The 18134-nt window shown below is 51.7% G+C and overlaps 1 protein-coding gene across 2 annotated transcripts in view; it reads right to left on the bottom strand.

Annotated features, from left to right (window-relative positions):
* The window catches only part of LOC119179993 (luciferin 4-monooxygenase), a 41685-nt gene that overhangs the window by 17353 nt on the left and 6198 nt on the right, over positions 1 to 18134 (bottom strand). Inside the window, exon 1 of one of the 2 annotated variants that reach the window (XM_075869283.1) lies at positions 2707 to 2798. The exons of the other annotated variant lie outside the window; for it this stretch is intronic. The gene's annotated coding sequence lies outside the window, so the exon portion shown is untranslated. Of the gene's footprint in view, positions 1 to 2706; positions 2799 to 18134 lie in introns of those variants that run through there. 2 annotated transcript variants of the gene reach the window in all.

Below are 18134 nucleotides of genomic sequence, written 5' to 3'. Positions count from 1 at the left end.
AACCAACTGGGGTTCTTTACCGTGCACCCAAACACGAGCCCATGGCCCCGCAGCATTTTCGCCGCCATCAAGAATGCAGCCGCCGCAGCCGGAATTCAATCCTGCTTCCGCAGGCGGTCTGCCGCTGAAAACCTTAGCCACTACTTCACCGTATCAGGGCGGGCCGAAAATGGGAAGTCATTGAAAGGAAAATTTAAAGTGTAACGTTATATGCGAAAGGAGATAACAAAGTGGACCAGGGAACAAATTACTGTTAAAGACATAACAGTCAAAATTTAGACAAAGACATTGCATTGACACGGCATGCAAGTCAAGATAATATAACCACAAGCCATTAACAGTAACTGAGTGAGGGGAGCCAGGCCGCAGAGTCAGTCGGTATCGCAGTAAACATGCGCAATTCTTTCGCCTCACAGCCACCTATTTATAGCTATGAGCTGTCTAATTATAGGCCCTGCTTTACAGAAACGCTAGCTACGTTTATACCTGCAGGCAATTTTGTCACGCCACTGTGAGCGTCGATGCAGAGAAATAAATGCCTTAGTGGAACGTTTTCTAGAAAAGTTGGAGGGGCAAAGCATTTTCGCTGATGCTTCAGAGGCACGACGTCACGCTTCTGCCAAGGTTTGATTGGACCTTGCGGCACTGTTGCGTCACCTTATTTAGTCACTTAGCGGCATCCGCTGGCATGTACAACTTTATGCGACTTTTTTTTTTGGCGTGCTTTTGAGCGGGAATACAGAGGGTGAATGCTGCATTCGTCATGGATGTGTCCTACATCATCTATAGTGCTCTGTGCCTTCGCATAAATACAAAAAAAATTATTCGATAAACATGCACGCGTGTAGATTTTGAATATTCGATTTATCCCACGTTCTTCAATTTAACGACCCTTTTGAACTTGGTCGGCCTTTATCGAACCAGCAGGATCTAAGCAGTCATTACATGTGGGCCGGTTCAGCTGATGTAAAGTACAGATTTTCTTCACCTCTCCCTCTCCTTTTTCCGTTATCAACAGCGTTGCTGTGCGATCAGTCATGCTGCAATTCACGACAACATGCTGATGAAGCTCTTGGACTCTTTCGAACTGAGTGTCCGCTGGCACCCTCTATACCAAGTACCGAAGAGATATACGAGAAAAAAAAATCACGGCATATTCACGGAATGAGTGATGATGAGTGGGGCCAAGCATCCGTCAGCCCATCAATGCTTCCGTCCGTCCATTTGTTCTTGGTTCCGTACGTCCGCGCGACCATCCGTGCGTCCATCCATGCATCCGTTCATCTGTCCATGCGTGCATTCATTTGTCCATCCATCCTCTGGTCTTTCTGTCCGGCCGTCCGTGCGTCCATCTAGTTAACACTCCAAGTATCGCCATCTCGCATCCCCTGTGACACATACCCGCTCCATGCGTTTGTCCATCCGTCTGTCCATCTGCTAGTCTGTCTTTTCATGCGTCCATGCGCTCATTCAATGCGTTCATCTAGGGAACACACCAAGTACCGCCATCTCCCATCTCGCATCCCGGTGGCTATGTAGGGCAGCGACGGAGGATTGACAGACCTACGCCTTAAAGAGCTTAGCCCCTAATAACTGCATGAGGTGAATGCGAAAGGCTGTGTGATAAGGTTTTTTATGGCAGAACGACCCACCAACCCATTTTAATAACCGTCGACGAGTGGTAGTGGTGAAAAGCATTTATTATTATATTTACAGTGAGAGGTATGAATAAGGCGAGTCTAAAGGGCCCACCTTTTATAAACCCTAGAAGGATCCCTAGTGCGGTATCCTTGAAGCTGCGTGGCGCCTTGGACTCTAGCACCTAAGGCCTGTTGGGCTTGGAAGTCAGAGAAGCTGAGCAGCACAGCTTCTCAGTTCTCTCGCGTGGGGTTAAGGGGGGGTAGATGGAATTTGAAGGGCATGCCCAAAACACTTGATATGTGTCACAAGACTTCGCACAGTGCAGCATGTGCCCGAGAAGGCCGAATCGAAATGCTTCTGTACTGCCGGGCACAGTACAGAATTGGTGAATAAGTGGAGAAGCCAGCGCTCCTACACCCTGGTAAATCCTTTACAGAGGAGGATATCACGTGGTGCCCAGTGGCATTCTTGGTGGACATGTGAAATATCATGTACATACTTGCATATATGTGCACACTTGGCTTCTAAATTATTCGGTTCAAACTGGCATGTACCACTTGCCCTATCATACCTGCTTAATGTGCTTCGACATAGTCATGAACCCTCAATAGAAGTTACGTGGCATATGAAATGAGCCAAGAAAGGTGGCTGAAATTCAAGCATAATTTAGTGATCTCTTGATCAGCTTCGTATTAGGAGTCCTATTAATAAGTAATAGAAAATCGACATTTAGTAAAACGACAATTTTTAAGGCTGCTTTGCGCTGAAAATCGCTCATCATAAGAGTATTTTAGAATGAATAAAATAAATAAACCACTAAAATATAACCTTTTACATTGAAAACTAGGGAACGCATGTTATACTAATCTATCACTACGGGCCGTGATGCACCCAAAAAGCCATAGCGAGAAGCACCTACACTCATCTATAAACCATTTTATGCAAACGTTTATAGTCTCAATACTGTTCGCTCAAAGTGAATAGTTTATCTGGGAGCAAAGATTTATTCAATTCATATGAGCGCTCATATTCTCTCAAAAATATATGCTTGTTCAATTCACGTACCTTGAGATCAAGAGACAAAATTGCTTTCGTCACTTTTTCGGCCAGTTCAACGTCTGTAAGAACATGTGTGCTGTCACTGTCGACGATCTGGCCACACAGCTCCCCTGCGAAATGATAGACCACAAAAGTAACACATATAAAAGAACTGGTTTTTCTATGAGTGCCTAAAAGATCAACAATAAAATCGACGTAGCATCACTGATGTTTTTTGGTTTATTTGACAAAAACAATCGTCATCAAAGGGCGCAGTACCGTCTTGAAACACACATAAGAATGGTAGGATATATCACATTAACAGGCATAGTTGCAAAGTTCCTACGTTTCACCACTTTGCCACGCCATGGTGGTCTAGTCGCTAAGGTACTTGGTTGATGTCCCGCAGGACGGAGATTGAATCCCGACTGATGTGCCTGCATTTTCGAAGAAGACGAAAATGCTGCAGGCCCGTGTGCTCAGATTTAGGTGCATACATGTTAATGAACCTCATGTGGTCGAAAATTCCGGAGCCCTCCACTACGGGATTAATATGGTCGTTTTGGGACGTTAAACCCAACATATCAATCAAGATATTTTCTTAAAAGTAAACACGATGGCAGATTTGTCTGGCTAAGTAAACTTATACGAATAAGCGGACTGTGTACGTGCATTTAGCGCATAGTATAATAAAAACAAAACCTACGTTTCGAGACCCCTTCGGTCTTTTTCAGGCGGCGCTTCTCCGCCCAGCTCCGAAGCTAGCAACTTTTCTTAGTGATTTTCCCCCTAAAAATCCTACATTAAGGCTTGTATATGTATATATATATACCTTGCCGTGGGAAGGACCCGGTTCTTGCCCACGGCAAGTTATCTTTTCCTTCACTTTTCTTTCTTCAAATTTACCTCACAATTCGGTCTAAAAACCTCCCCTTTATTTCCTTTCCTTGGCATTAGGCATTATTGTCTGTTAGATTTCATCAATATTGTGTTAGAACACGAAAAAAAACAAGCCCATAAGTATACAATTCTTTCCCATATATATATATACATATATATATATATATATATATATATATATATGTATATATATATATATATATATATATATATATATATATATATATATATATATATATATATATTGTACAGAAGCCGCCGAACACTGAAGTGGGTCGAACTCTTATGTGCTTTCTAGTGGGTCTGCCCAAAGAGAACGCCGCTCGCGCGGAGACCCCGTGTTTTGGCCGTTACTGTCGCCATTGTGTAGACTCGCTGTGTGCCGGCTAATAAACGCCATAACAAATTGGTGGAGAGTGCTACGATCCCCTTCGATGCCCTTGGAACTACGCTCACGTACGCTGCAATCTACCATGTCCCACGACGCCTCTCAGCAAACGCCTCCTCCCATGCCACCCCCATGTCCCGGTGTCCCCAGGATCCGCGATCCACCCATCTTCACGGGCGCCGATGGCACTGACGTGGAGGACTGGCTCGCCATTTACGAGCGCGTGAGCGTCCCCAACAAATGGGACGAGGACGGCAAGTTGACAAACTTGGTGTTCTACCTTGCGGGCGTTGCAAGTTTGTGGTACACCAACCACGCGTCCGAGTTTGCAACCTGGTCCGGTTTCAAGACTGCTATCACCAACGTTTTTGGCCGCCCTGCCGTTCGCAAGCTGCAAGCCGAGCAGCGCTTACGCGAACGCGCTCAGCAGGCCGGTGAGTCATTCACCAGTTACATTGAAGATGTCCTGGACTTGTGCAAGAAGTCGAACGACAGCATGTCCGAATCAGACAAGATCCGGAACGTCATGAAGGGCATTGACGATATGCTCCGACGCGACGTCATTCGGCCCTCGGACAGTCCATGGGCGTCTCCTGTTGTTCTTGTTGCGAAGAAAGATGGTTCTGTGCGGTTCTGTGTGGACTACAGACGGCTCAATAAGATCACTCGCAAGGATGTCTACCCACTGCCGCGCATCGACGACGCAATTGACAGCCTTCACGGAGCCCAATTTTTTTCTTCTCTCGATCTGCGCTCGGGGTACTGGCAAGTACCCCTGGCTGATGACGCTCGACCGAAGACTGCCTTCATCACACCCGACGGCTTGTACGAATTCAACGTCATGCCGTTTGGTCTGTGTAATGCACCTGCGACATTTGAGCGCATGATGGACACCGTACTGCGCAACTTGAAATGGCACACGTGCTTGTGTTACCTCGATGACGTTGTTGTCTTCGCTCCAGATTTCTCCACCCATCTCCAACGTCTAAAAGAAGTGTTCGCACGTGTGAGCAATGCCGGCTTGCAACTAAATCTGAAGAAGTGCCGCTTTGCAGCACGCCAACTCACCATCCTAGGGTACGTCGTGTCCAAGGATGGCATTCTTCCTGACCCAGCCAAGCTTCGGGCCGTGGCCGAATTCCCAAAACCTGCGTCCGTCAAAGAACTGCGTAGTTTCGTGGGCCTGTGCTCATACTTCCGACGCTTTATACGAAACTTCGCCACGATTATATCACCGCTGACGAAGCTCCTCGGAAGTAACGGGCCCCTCAATTCGTGGTCGTCAGAGTGCGACAACGCGTTCCTGAAGCTCCGCCACTTGTTGACGTCTCCTCCCATTCTCCGCCACTATGACCCTACGGCCCCAACAGAAGTGCACACGGACGCCAGTGGTGTAGGCCTCGGCGCTGTCCTGGCGCAGCGCAAACCCGGGTTCCCTGATTATGTTGTGGCATATGCAAGCCGTACGCTCACAAGAGCTGAGACAAACTACACCGTCACGGAAAAAGAGTGCCTGGCAATCGTCTGGGCTCTTACAAAGTTTCGACCTTATTTGTATGGTCGCCCATTCGATGTCGTCACTGACCATCATGCACTATGCTGGCTGTCATCATTGAAGGATCCCTCAGGCCGCCTCGCCCGTTGGGCTCTTCGCTTACAAGACTACGACATCCGCGTCCTCTACCGCAACGGACGCCAGCATGCTGACGCCGACGCCCTCTCGCGCTCCCCTCTGCCTGAAGTTAACGTGCTCTGCTCAGTATCCTCGGTTGTTGTTTCTGCCATTGATGTTGACATCATCGCTACCGAACAGCGAAAGGATAATTGGATCGCCCAACTGATCGACTTGCTCTCTGATCCGTCCGCAACGCCATCCACGCGTGCCTTGCGTCGTCGAGCTCACCATTTCGCCATTCGTGACGGCCTCCTACACCGACGCAATTACGACGCCGATGGCCGGCAGTGGCTACTCGTGATACCCCGCAGTCTGCGGTCGGAGATATGTGAATCCTTCCATTCTGATCCACAGTGCGCGCACTCTGGGGTATTCAAAACCTACCATCGCATTAGACAACGCTACTTCTGGCGCGGGATGTACCGCTACGTCCAGCAGTTCGTTCGCTCCTGTCTCGCTTGCCAACGCCGCAAACCGTCCGCACACATGTCCCCAGCCGGTCTGCAACCGCTACCTTGCCCTGACCGTCCGTTTGGGCGCATAGGTATCGATTTGTACGGACCACTTCCTCTGACGTCCACTGGCAACCGCTGGGCCATCGTCGCCGTAGATCATTTAACGCGATACGCCGAAACCGCCGCTCTCCCTGCGGCTACTGCGCGTGATGTTGCGTCCTTCCTACTACATCGATTTATATTGCGCCACGGTCCACCCCAGGAGCTTCTCAGCGATCGAGGCCGTGTCTTCTTGTCAGAAGTCGTCGATGCCATTCTCACTGAGTGCCATTCTGTCCATCGCAAAACTACTGCTTACCACCCGCAGACGAATGGTCTGACCGAACGCTTTAACCGCACCCTCGGCGACATGCTGTCGATGTACGTCGCCGCCAACCACACGAATTGGGATACCATACTGCCCTTCGTCACTTACGCCTACAACACCGCCCCTCAGAGCACGACTGGTTTTTCACCTTTCTTTTTGCTGTACGGAAGGCACCCGTCACACACCATCGACACGATACTCCCGTACACGCCGGATCCATCTGAGTGTACACCTATTTCCGAGACCGCCAGGCTTGCTGAAGAGTGTCGCGAGCTTGCCAAGACTTTTACGACGCATGAGCAAGAGCGGCAGAAGAGTATTCGTGATGGCTCCGCCACTTCTGAGCCCACCTTCCTTCCTGGTTCCCTTGTATGGCTCTCAATCCCGACCTCTGTAGCTGGCCTTTCTTCCAAACTACTCCCGAAATATGAAGGTCCCTACCGTGTGATCGAGCGCACATCTCCGGTCAACTATCTTATCGAGCCAATTGAACAATCTTCGGACATGCGCCGCCGCGGGCGCGACATAGTCAACGTGGAGCGTCTGAAGGCTTACTATGACCCGCTCGTAGTGACAAGCTGTTAGGTCGCCAGGCGGCTCCCTCTTCGACCCCGGGGTAATTGTACAGAAGCCGCCGAACACTGAAGTGGGTCGAACTCTTATGTGCTTTCTAGTGGGTCTGCCCAAAGAGAACGCCGCTCGCGCGGAGACCCCGTGTTTTGGCCGTTACTGTCGCCATTGTGTAGACTCGCTGTGTGCCGGCTAATAAACGCCATAACAATATATATATATATATATATATATATATATATATATATATATATATATATATATATATGTATATATGGTATGACAGTGCCGCTGGGGCTCTGGCACGGGCGCATACTCGGCTAGAGTAACAGAAGAACAAAGTAAAAAAACAGGTGGCCCGCAGCATGGGCGTTGCTTCCTTGTCTCATTCCTTTACCATGGCGCAGTCATCAAAATTCTTTGGCGCCCTCCTACTGCTTGCTTGAGGTAACGCGCTTTCCTAATGAGCGTGGCCAGGCTTCCTCGTGAATGGAACCCGCAAGTCGGCCTCCGCCACAAGTATTCATCCCACCACCAACGGATGGCGTGCGTCCAGGCCTCCACAATAGTCCCAGGGAATTACTTGAACGGTGGCGTAATACTTCACACCTACAATGCGCACGGGCGCCTTCCTAGAAACGCGGTTTGCATTTCCCAAAGCGTGGATCGCAACATTCACTCTACTTTCACCTGAGCCACAAAACGACGCCGTCCACGCTCCTTTGGCCATGGGCCTTTTTTCTGTAATGGCAAAAATACGAGGGGATTAAGCAACGGACCTTGCTGTAATAAAGTGCAAAGGCTCATTGCTGTTTTCGGCCGGATTAATCATGGCCCATGTGCGCTCAGCCAGAATACTACCGAGGATGAAGCTAGAAGGGGCTCATCCTCGAGGCTGCAGCTGAACAGCACAGCTCGCCGAGAGGACGTTCGGAATCCATCGCTCACACGAACCCTAAACTCGTCTTGTTTTTACAGCCAGTCGAGAAAGAGTACCTACCGCCGAGTTTCAATGACAATATCGGTGACGTGAATCAACCCTATGAACCACATTGAATTACTATATCCCCGACGCGACCACTTCCTACAGTACAAGGCCACGTCGACGGAATCGGGGACCTTAGGGATGTTGTACAAACTGGAGCTGCCCGTACTGCGCTACACCAACGCCATGCCCCCGTTACCCTCCCAATTTGGTCCGGGGAAACCTTGGGAGGCGTCAGTGTAAGCGCTTTGTCTTTTGGCGCATTAGATTTGCAGCTGTGAACCGACGCCGGGGGCAAGTTCTTTGCCGCCGTTCCCATCCTCGAAGAATTGCACGCGGGCATGGTTTTGGGTGCAGACAACCTCTTGTCTGGTGAGGTTCAGCTTATCATGTATGGAGGTGTAGTAAATCGCTGCGCTCTGACCCCGGACATTTACTACCCAAAACATAATTTTGAAGCATCCCAACCACAGATGTCCTGTATAAACGACATCCTTATTCACCAGCAGGAGATACATCTTCAGACTCCACGGCAGTCTTTGGCCGAGTGTTCTCGAACTGCACGCAAGTTCATGGATGCCGAAAACACATCTATCCAACACTTCCTTGTGGTGTCGGGATCTGCCAGCCTGGCATTCGCCGCTGATGACGATGATGGGCAGTGCACCCGAGCACAACAACAGTGCCGTATGGCACTCCTGCAGGTAGCATGCGTCATCGGGAAACACGACACTGATCGGTCAGACGGCGACCAACTCGCAGGAAGCGGCAACATGGTGCCTCTCTGCAGCGCTGGCGTCTGCCTCATGTGGTTCGATTCCGGAGGCGTCAATTCATACGAACGTGATACGGAGTCACCAGAGAGCGTCTTTTCTTCTTGATGGAATTGGAGAGTCAGACGGCAGCTCAGAGGCCTCAGCGTCATACCACGGAGGCCGCGTCTCGCAGCCTGTGCGGACTCACAAGCATGCTTCGTTGGGCAAATACGGGCCTGCCCAGCACGTTAGCATCTGCAAGCACGGCTTACACCTAAGCCCGAAACAGCGACAGCGTATTCTGCTGATAGGCGTGTGATGACCGTTTCGAAATAGCTAGTGGTGCCCACTGGTGCCCTCATTGCCCGACGTCCGAAGTACGTGGCTGCGAGGCCCAGGTAGACCGCCGCCACACAGCCTTTGTCATTCCCCAGAATGTTTTGCAGTGAGACAAGGAAAGCCACTGCGCAAGGAAGACTTGCGGCGGCCACCCCGTCAAAGTCATTGCTGGTCCCGCCAAAGTTCTGCATCTCGGAAAGACAGCCCACAGCGTAGGCAAGATAGACCACCGCGGCGGGATCGGTGACGCCCACCAGAGATGGTTTGGTTGGACAGTTGGTCATGCTACGTCGCAGTCATGGCCAAATTTAAGGATGACAGAGCCGCTGGGCTCTGGAATGGGCACATACTCGGCTACAGGAAGGAAATAGTGAAGTCAGACAAATCAACAAGGACGGTGTTTTTTGTGTCATTCCTCTAATATATATATATATATATATATTGTGAAGAAGAAAGCGCATCGTTGGCAAGCAACATCGCCTCCGCTTGGGTACTGGGTCCTGGGCTTCGCTCGCTCGGCTCGTGCTGATCATCGTCGGCATCTGCTTGACCGTTGCTCATTCCCTATCGTGTTTTATCGTAGAACCACCGTCGCAACAGTCGCCAATAAACCATTTTTCAATTGGTGGAGGGTGCTGACATTCCCCGTCGCCTGAACCTGGGTGCTGCCATTCGCCGTCGCCTGAAGCTGGAGCTGCGCAACCGAACACTACCTCCCATCATGGCTACCAACAACGCGCAACCTGGCTCTTCCACTACATCCCCCAGCAACCCCGGCGTTCTTCGTTTGCGAGAGCCCAAGGTCTTTAGCGGAGCTGATGAGACCGACGTGGAAGACTGGTTCGCTAACTACGAACTGGTGAGCGCAAACAACAAGTGGGATGACGCGGACAAATTGACTAACGTCATCTTTTACCTCACTGGCGTGGCCGAAATGTGGTATAACAACCACAAAAATGACATTACGACGTGGTCCATCTTTAAAACGTTGTTTGCTGACGTTTTTGGCCGACCCGCTGTCCGCAAGTCCAGAGCCGAACAACGCTTGCGGACTCGCGCACAAAAGCCAACGGAATCTTTCACCAGCTATATCGAAGACATTATTGCTCTTTGCAACCGTGTGAACGCCACCATGCCCGAGTCGGAGAAGATTCAACACATCCTCAAAGGGATAAATGATGGTGCATATCAGCTGCTCCTGGCCCGTAATCCTGCCACCGTTGCGGAACTTGTCACTTTGTGTCAAAGTTTCGACGAGTTGAGCAAGCAGCGCTTCTGACTCGGCCATTTTCCTCACACGCCGACTCGCCCTCCAGTCTCACTTCCGTTCCCGACCACTCACCAACCCTGCAATAGATTAAAGACTTCGTGCGTGAAGAAGTAGCTCGGCAACTGTCGTTGATTCCCTTCACGCAGCAGCCGCCGTCCTCTCGTCTGCCCTCACCACTCCGCGACGTTATTGCCGAAGAGGTAGCTCAGGCTGTTCCCGCCGCTGCCCACCAGCAGCCCTTGGCCATGCCTGTTGTCCATGCGCCTGCTATGCAGCCCGGTGCCGCGCCTCTAACGTATGCCCAGGTGGTACGCAGCAGACCCCGCCAGCAGCATTTGCCACCCATGTCTTCAGTTGCTCCCCACTCCGCCCCTTTTTCGACACCTTGGGCCGCACCAAGAGTCAGCAATTCCTGGCGCACTCCTGACAATCGACCGATCTGCTACGCCTGCGGTACTCCAGGACACGTGGCACGATATTGTCGCCGTCGCTTGCAACCACTCCACGACGCTACTCGGCCGTTACCGTATGACCCACAGCCCATGCACATACCTGCTCCCTATCCATCACCGCAGTATGGATACACTAACCTTCCTGAGTCTCGGTCACCCCAGCCCTCACCTCAGACTCACTCTCCCCGCTCCCCATCTCCTCGCAGGCGATCACTGTCCCCAATGCGTCCTAGACCCGCTTCCTCCAACCGGGAAAACTGAACGCCACAGTTCCAGAGGCAAGAACTGCGCCGTCGTCAAAATGCTCAAGTCCTCGCACTTCACCAGCTAACGTCGTCGCCATATCTGTCGATGGTGTTTCTACCTTTGCCCTCGTCGACACAGGTGCTGCCGTTTCTGTTATAGCCGTCCAGCTCTGCCGCACCCTACGCAAAGTGACCACGCCGCTCTCTGGACTATCGCTTCGTACAGCTAGCGCACAACCAGTTCGACCTCTCGGCACCTGTACGGCCCGCATATTCATCCAAGGCTCTATGTACGTTGTCGAGTTCATCGTCCTTTCGGTGTGCTCGCATGACGTTATCCTCGGGTGGGACTTTCTGTCAAATCATCATGCCATCATCCACTGCGCACGCGCTGAAGTTCAGTTTTCGCACCTGTGTGACGAACCTTTGCACGAAACCCTTGAGCGGTCGCCAAAACTTGTCGTGCGTGAGGACACTGAAATTCCGCCAGCCTCTCTTGCCGTTGTTCCGGTATGCTGCGATGACTATAACGATGCTACGGTAATGTTTACACCTTCCGACATTTTCATGAGCCGCAGAGCCGTTTCTTTGCCTTTCGCTACACTTGACGTCAATGCTGGCTGAAGCAATATTTCCATCCACAACCCCCTTCCTGCACCGCTTACGCTACTTGCCGGCGAATGTCTCGGTCGATTGAATTACCTTGATTCTTCTTTACTCCTTAAAATGCCAGACGAATCGTGCAGTAACGCCTCTACCGAACTTCATGCCATTTCCCCACTGGAATGCTCGTCGAGTGACACCTTCTCGAGTTCCATCGCCGACACCTTAAGTGCTCAAGAACGCGCCGAGCTTCTTAATCTCCTCCAGCACTTCGCGAATTCGTTCGACGTTTCTCAGCCGCAATTGGGTCGTACTTCGGCAGTGCACCACTACATTGACACCGGTTCGCACCAGCCATTGCGTCAAAGACCGTACCGTGTCTCTGCTGCAGAATGGCACGTCATCAACGACCAGGTCGAAGAGATGCTACGTCGTCGTGTTATTCAACCATCGCACAGTCCTTGGGCATCTCCTGTCGTTCTAGTTCGAAAGAAGGATGGATCAATTCGATTTTGCGTCGACTACCGGCGATTAAACAAGGTGACGCGGAAATACGTCTATCCATTACCGCGCATTGACGACGCCCTTGACAGCCTCCAAGGAGCCGAATTCTTCTCCTCCTTAGACTTACGATCAGGATACTGGCAGGTCCCTATGGCAGAAGCTGATCGCCAGAAAACTGCGTTCATTACACCAGATGGCCTGTATGAATTTAATGTAATGCCTTTTGGGCTTTGTAATGCCCCTGCCACGTTTGAACGACTCATGGACAACACACTGCGTGGACTGAAGTGGTCTGTGCGTCTATGCTACCTCGACGACATTGTCGTTTTCTCTCCCGATTTTCCTACACACATGCTTCGGCTCCAACTGGTTCTGACGTGTTTAACCAACGCTGGGCTCCAACTGAACCTCAAAAAGTGCCGCTTCGCTGCGCGAGAGCTGTCCATCTTAGGGCACATCGTGTCCAAGCATGGTGTTCTACCCGACCCTGCAAACCTGCGAGCAGTCACCAAGTTCCCGAAACCTACTGCACTGAAAGAATTACGCAGTTTCATCGGACTATGCTCGTACTTCCGGCGCTTCGTTCGAAATTTTGCGTCGATCATGTCACCACTGACCAACCTCCTACGCGGTGACGCAGACCTTTCATCCTGGTCTCCTGACTGCGACGTCGCGTTCGCCACGCTCCGTAATCTGCTAACATCTCCTCCCATTCTACGGCATTTCGACCCAGCAGCTGCAACGGAAGTTCACACAGACGCTAGCGGGGTTGGTCTTGGCGCTGTCCTCGCCCAGCGCAAGCCGGGCTACTCCGAATATGTCGTCGCTTATGCGAGTCGCACGCTCACTAAAGCTGAGGCCAATTACAGCGTCACTGAAAAAGAGTGCTTAGCGCTAGTGTGGGCGCTTCGCAAGTTCCGTCCTTATTTGTACGGTCGCCCATTCGACCTGGTAACGGACCACCATGCACTTTGTTGACTCGCCACATTGAAAGATCCTTCTGGCCGCCTAGCTCGGTGGGCACTGCAAATCCAGGAGTACGACATTCGTGTCATCTATCGCAGCGGACGCAAGCATTTTGACGCCGACGCCCTGTCGCGTTCGCCTTTACCTCCCGACTTGGCCTGCGGAACCACTGGTACCAACTCCATCGCATCTCTCGACCTCGACTCGTTTGCCAGTGAACAACACAAGGACCCATGGATCGCTTCCCTTTTTGACTGTCTCTCTGGATCGTCAACCACTCGGTATCACGATCTCTCCGATGTCAAGCTGCTCATTTCGCCATTCGTGATCGGCTGATACACCGACGCAACTATGCCCCTGAAGGTTGTAAGTGGCTCTTGGTTGTCCCCCGCAGCTTGCGATCACAAATATGCACCACCTTTCACGACGATCCCCAGTGTGGCCATGCTGGAGTTTTCAAAACTACGAACGCATTCGCCCTCGCTTCTACTGGCGCGAAATGTATAATTTTGTTCGAAAATTCGTTATGGGCTGCCCTGAATGTCAACGCCGCAAATCAACGCCTTTTCACTCGTCCGGTGCACTTCAACCGCTTCCGTGCCCTGCCAAACCTTTCGATCGAATCGGAATTGATTTCTATGGCCCTCTACCAACAACATCAGATGAAAATCGATGGATCATAGTCGCTGTGGATTATTTAACACGCTACGCTGAGACCGCCGCCCTTCCAAGTGCCACTGCGCGGGACGTAGCGTCCTTCGTCCTCCATCGATTCATACTACGACATGGTGCTCCTCGAGAACTACTAAGTGACCGAGGACGAGCCTTCCTATCAGAAGTCGTCACGGCTCTGCTTTCTGAATGCCATGTTGTTCATCGCAAGACCACGGCATACCATCCGCAGACTAACGGGCTCACGGAGAGATTTAACCGCACACTGGGCGATATGCTCGCGATGTATGTGACATCTGATCATACTAACTGGGATCGCATTCTTCCATTCGTCACGTTCGCATACAACACCGCGGCGCAGTCCACCACTGGAGTTTCACCTTTCTTTCTCCTTTATGGACGCGGACCATCCCACACCATCGACACTCTCCTTCCATACCGTCCTGACGCATCCGAATGCCCATCTGTGTCCGAAGCTGCCCGAAAAGCGGAAGAGTGCCGTGAACTCGCACGCACCTTTACGTCACAAGAACAGCAGCGCCAGAAAGAAAACAACGCCGGCTCTTCACGAAGCCACAGCTATTCCCCGGGATCATTTGTATGGCTGGCTGTTCCTTACCAAAGCCCCGGCCTTTCCTCAAAACTAGTCCCGAAGTACGAGGGTCCTTACCGCGTTTTGGAGCAGACCTCACCGGTGAATTTTCTCATCGAGCCACTTTCTCCTTCTGACGACATGCGCCGGCGTGGACGTGACATCGTCCACGTCGCGCGCCTTAAGCCATATTATAGCCCTCGGCCTCCAGACTCTTAGGTCGCCAGGATGGCTCTTTTTCGGAGGGGGAAAATTGTGAAGAAGAAATTGCATCGTTGGCAAGCAACATCGCCTCCGCTTGGGTACTGGGTCCTGGGCTTCGCTCGCTCGGCTCGTGCTGATCATCGCCGGCATCTGCTTGACCGTTGCTCATTCCCGATCGTGTTTTATCGTAGGACCACCGTCGCAACAGTCGCCAATAAACCCTTTTTCAATATATATATATATTGTCAAGACGAAGACAGACGCTGGGGCTCGGGCGCGTGGGCAGCTAAGGGAAGGTAGAGGAAGAAGAAGACAGAATAAGAATCGCGTTTGGCAAAACCAGCTGTCTGGTCGGCTCCCAAAATCACGTTATAGCTATTAGTGTCTACTTTGTCGTTGATTCTTTTGTCTCACTATCTGAATCTTTGGTTTCTTTCTTCTTTTTTAACATACTGTCTTCACTATACAACTCCCCCCTTTTTTTTCGTTGTAAGCAATAATGCAGTTATCGTCCATCTGAGACTATATGGTCTCTTGGCCAATCCCCCAGAGTGGGTACGAGCCATGGATTAGAAGATACAAACAAACAAACAAACAAACAAACAAACAGCTGGCCCAGGATCGGGTGTTGTCTCTTGTTCTCTGTCTAGTACATTACAATGGCACAGTCGACGGAGAAGAAGTCTTACGTCCCGGCTCGTCATCCAGGACAGCCGTGATAAGCGCCACTTGAGGACGGCGTCAAGGCCTCCTCGGTAGCTGTTCACCTGCCGCCAATGCCACCACCGTTCGGGGACGGCGTCAAGGCCTCCTCGGCGGCTGCAGTACACGTTACCGGTACCATTTCACAAGGAACGCCATCTACGCGTCCTTGGCTATGGATTCTGCCGTCAGCGCAAGCCGACAAGTGAACCCTCTGCGGGAAGCCACCGGTACGTGTCTTCATGATTCGTCGGCCGTGCGGGCTTCTCCATCCAGGAACGCCGTTCACGCTTCTTTGGCGATGGAGTCAACAGCCCGGCCGCCGCTTCAGCTGCCCATCGGACCATCAGTGGACGGTGTCCATGGCTCCTCTGTGGTACCAGGGCATCACCAAATAGACACCAAGCTACCACTTCGTGGCCGTAATACGCACGGGCTCCTGTCCTTTGGGAATGCTGTTCAAGCTTCCCACGGCCTGCATTCCCTGTCCGGTACTCTTCCAACATACGAGCCGCCAAGAAACGCTGTTCATGCTTCCTTAGACGTGCGTGTCACCACTGTGAGTACTACTAGAACAACGTTGTTCACGGACGCGAACCAAAGCGGTTCAGAAGCCTCGTGCGACAGTGCCATTGAACTGCGGTGTACCATCACACTGCTCCGCGCCGAGACTAATATACTGACAGCGTTGATGGCCTAGCGAGCCCCTACAATGTTGCCAGCATTGTGTGACATTAACGGAGTGTTGGATGTAGCTGCCTCACACGACCTTGAGGCAAGCACACCGGAGCGACGCCGGGAGCTACGGTCTTCTCTGATCGAGCTCTCACACAAGCTCGACTGCTACGCGTCGGTGATCTCTGCGTCGCCACCTGCCACCTCACAATCACCAGCCGTCTGCGAACTACCGGAATTCCGTGGGGTCCGGAATGACGCCGACAGCTGGGTGGCAACCATGAACACGATAGCTATGCGTGAGGCCTGGACGGAATCTCAGAAATGGACCGTGGCTAAAGACCGTCTTCGGGAAGGTCCAGCGACGTGGCACCGGTATGAAGGTTGGAAGCAGCAGTCATGGGCGGAGGGGAGCTTCAAGCTCATAGCTGCTTTCGGTCCGATTCCCTGTGCCACCTGCCCATGCAACTCAACCTTCTCTCAGGACGGAACTCGGGAACAGCCCGACCTAGAGGATGCAATTCGAGCCCCTACCACCCTGTCATCTCTCGGTGACCAAGATCTAGAGATCATTCACCATCGTGTGACTCTGCCTTGCACAGGCATTTCTGCTGTCCTGGAGCAGCTGCCCGATGGTGCACCTGTGTCCGGTAGGTCTCTCACGGCAAGTTTTGCAAAACGCCCTGCGACAGGCCCCAACGAACGCCATCCGGAGTCGTCAGACCATTCGGTAGATGCTGAGGTGCCAGCCTCCATTTTACTGGACATTTTACCGCGTCATCAAACGCACGTGCCTGTGGATTTCAACACGCTCATCCTTGATCAGACGGAAGCGGGTCTGCACGCTTTGATTGCTTCAGTAACTGAACACGAGAGCATTTCCGCCTTGCAAAAATACACCTCTCGTAAAATGAAGTATATCGAGGAGTTTCCTGCTGTTGAGCCTGACCAAAGTGACCACAGTCCTCCTCTGCAGGTCGTGAACTCTGCGTTGGTATTAGAGCCGGAAACATCACCACCAGACCTTCCTCAGGAGATGCTGTCCTCGCGCTTGTTGTCGTTTGAAGACATGGAGGCGCTCACATCTATCGTACCAGACACAACTGAACCCCACTAGACCATGATCGTCGGAAACAAAATGCACTCTTTACCGCTTCACAAAGGAGGCCTTTCCGAGGATGCGAACAAGATCCGCCCTAACCTGACACAGCCATGTTTGCAGACGGCTCATACATTCATTTTCGAAGACGCACATACGCTCAGCCACGCAGACACTTGGCTCCCAAGGAATGTTTCCTTTGAGAAAATCCAGACACCTAGTCAGGCTGAGGCCACTGCCATTGAGAACTTGTCGAAGACCAGCCCTCGTGCTGTTCCCTCCCAGCCCACCATGTCTGCACGCGACAGTTCGCCAGAAGCCACCAGCTGGACAACTTCAGAGAGTTCTGCTGTGGTATTGATGCCCAACCATGAGCTGCGTCGCCACTCATTTCGAGAAATAGCACAAACGTCCACACGGCTGCCTCACAGAGCGTCCCACTGCAGTTCAGTCCACCAACAGTAGTTGGACAAACACCAGCATTTCCAGGTTACTCTGCGACCTTGCTGGAACAGTCAGGGCCATCCGCCTGAGCGGTATTCTACGAGTTGTCAGGAAACGTTGTACCATGGACGAGTTCAACAGCAGCGACAAAGCCATTTCCGCCCGCCTGAGTACACAGACAGGTCTTCAAGCAGAGGCGCACCGTGGCGTTCACCGACCGGCTCGAGCCAGCCAGTGTCGTCCACCAGAGACGCTTCCCCCAGACCGTCACTCCATGTTGCATTGTGGTTCGGGACGACCACCACGATGCAGCCAAGCCCACCTAGCAGAAACTTTGCCGCCAGCTCCACGCGCGCGCAGTCATGGCTGAGTGTCAAGGCGAAGAAAGACGCTGGGGCTCGGTCGCTTGGGCAGCTAAGAAAAGGTAGAGGAAGAAGAAGACAGAATAAGAACAGCTGGCTCAGGATCGGATGTTGTCTCTTGTTCTTGTTCTCTGTCTAGTACATTACAATATATATATATATATATATACAAAATTGTGCGAACCTAACTACACACGGTCAAAAAGACATAGAACATTGAAGTACTTATGA

Source organism: Rhipicephalus microplus, chromosome 7, assembly GCF_043290135.1.
Source record: "Rhipicephalus microplus isolate Deutch F79 chromosome 7, USDA_Rmic, whole genome shotgun sequence".
NCBI classification, from domain to species: domain Eukaryota; kingdom Metazoa; phylum Arthropoda; class Arachnida; order Ixodida; family Ixodidae; genus Rhipicephalus; species Rhipicephalus microplus.
The sequence above is the reverse complement of the archived record's forward strand: the minus strand, read 5'-3'. Positions and strand labels throughout refer to the sequence as shown.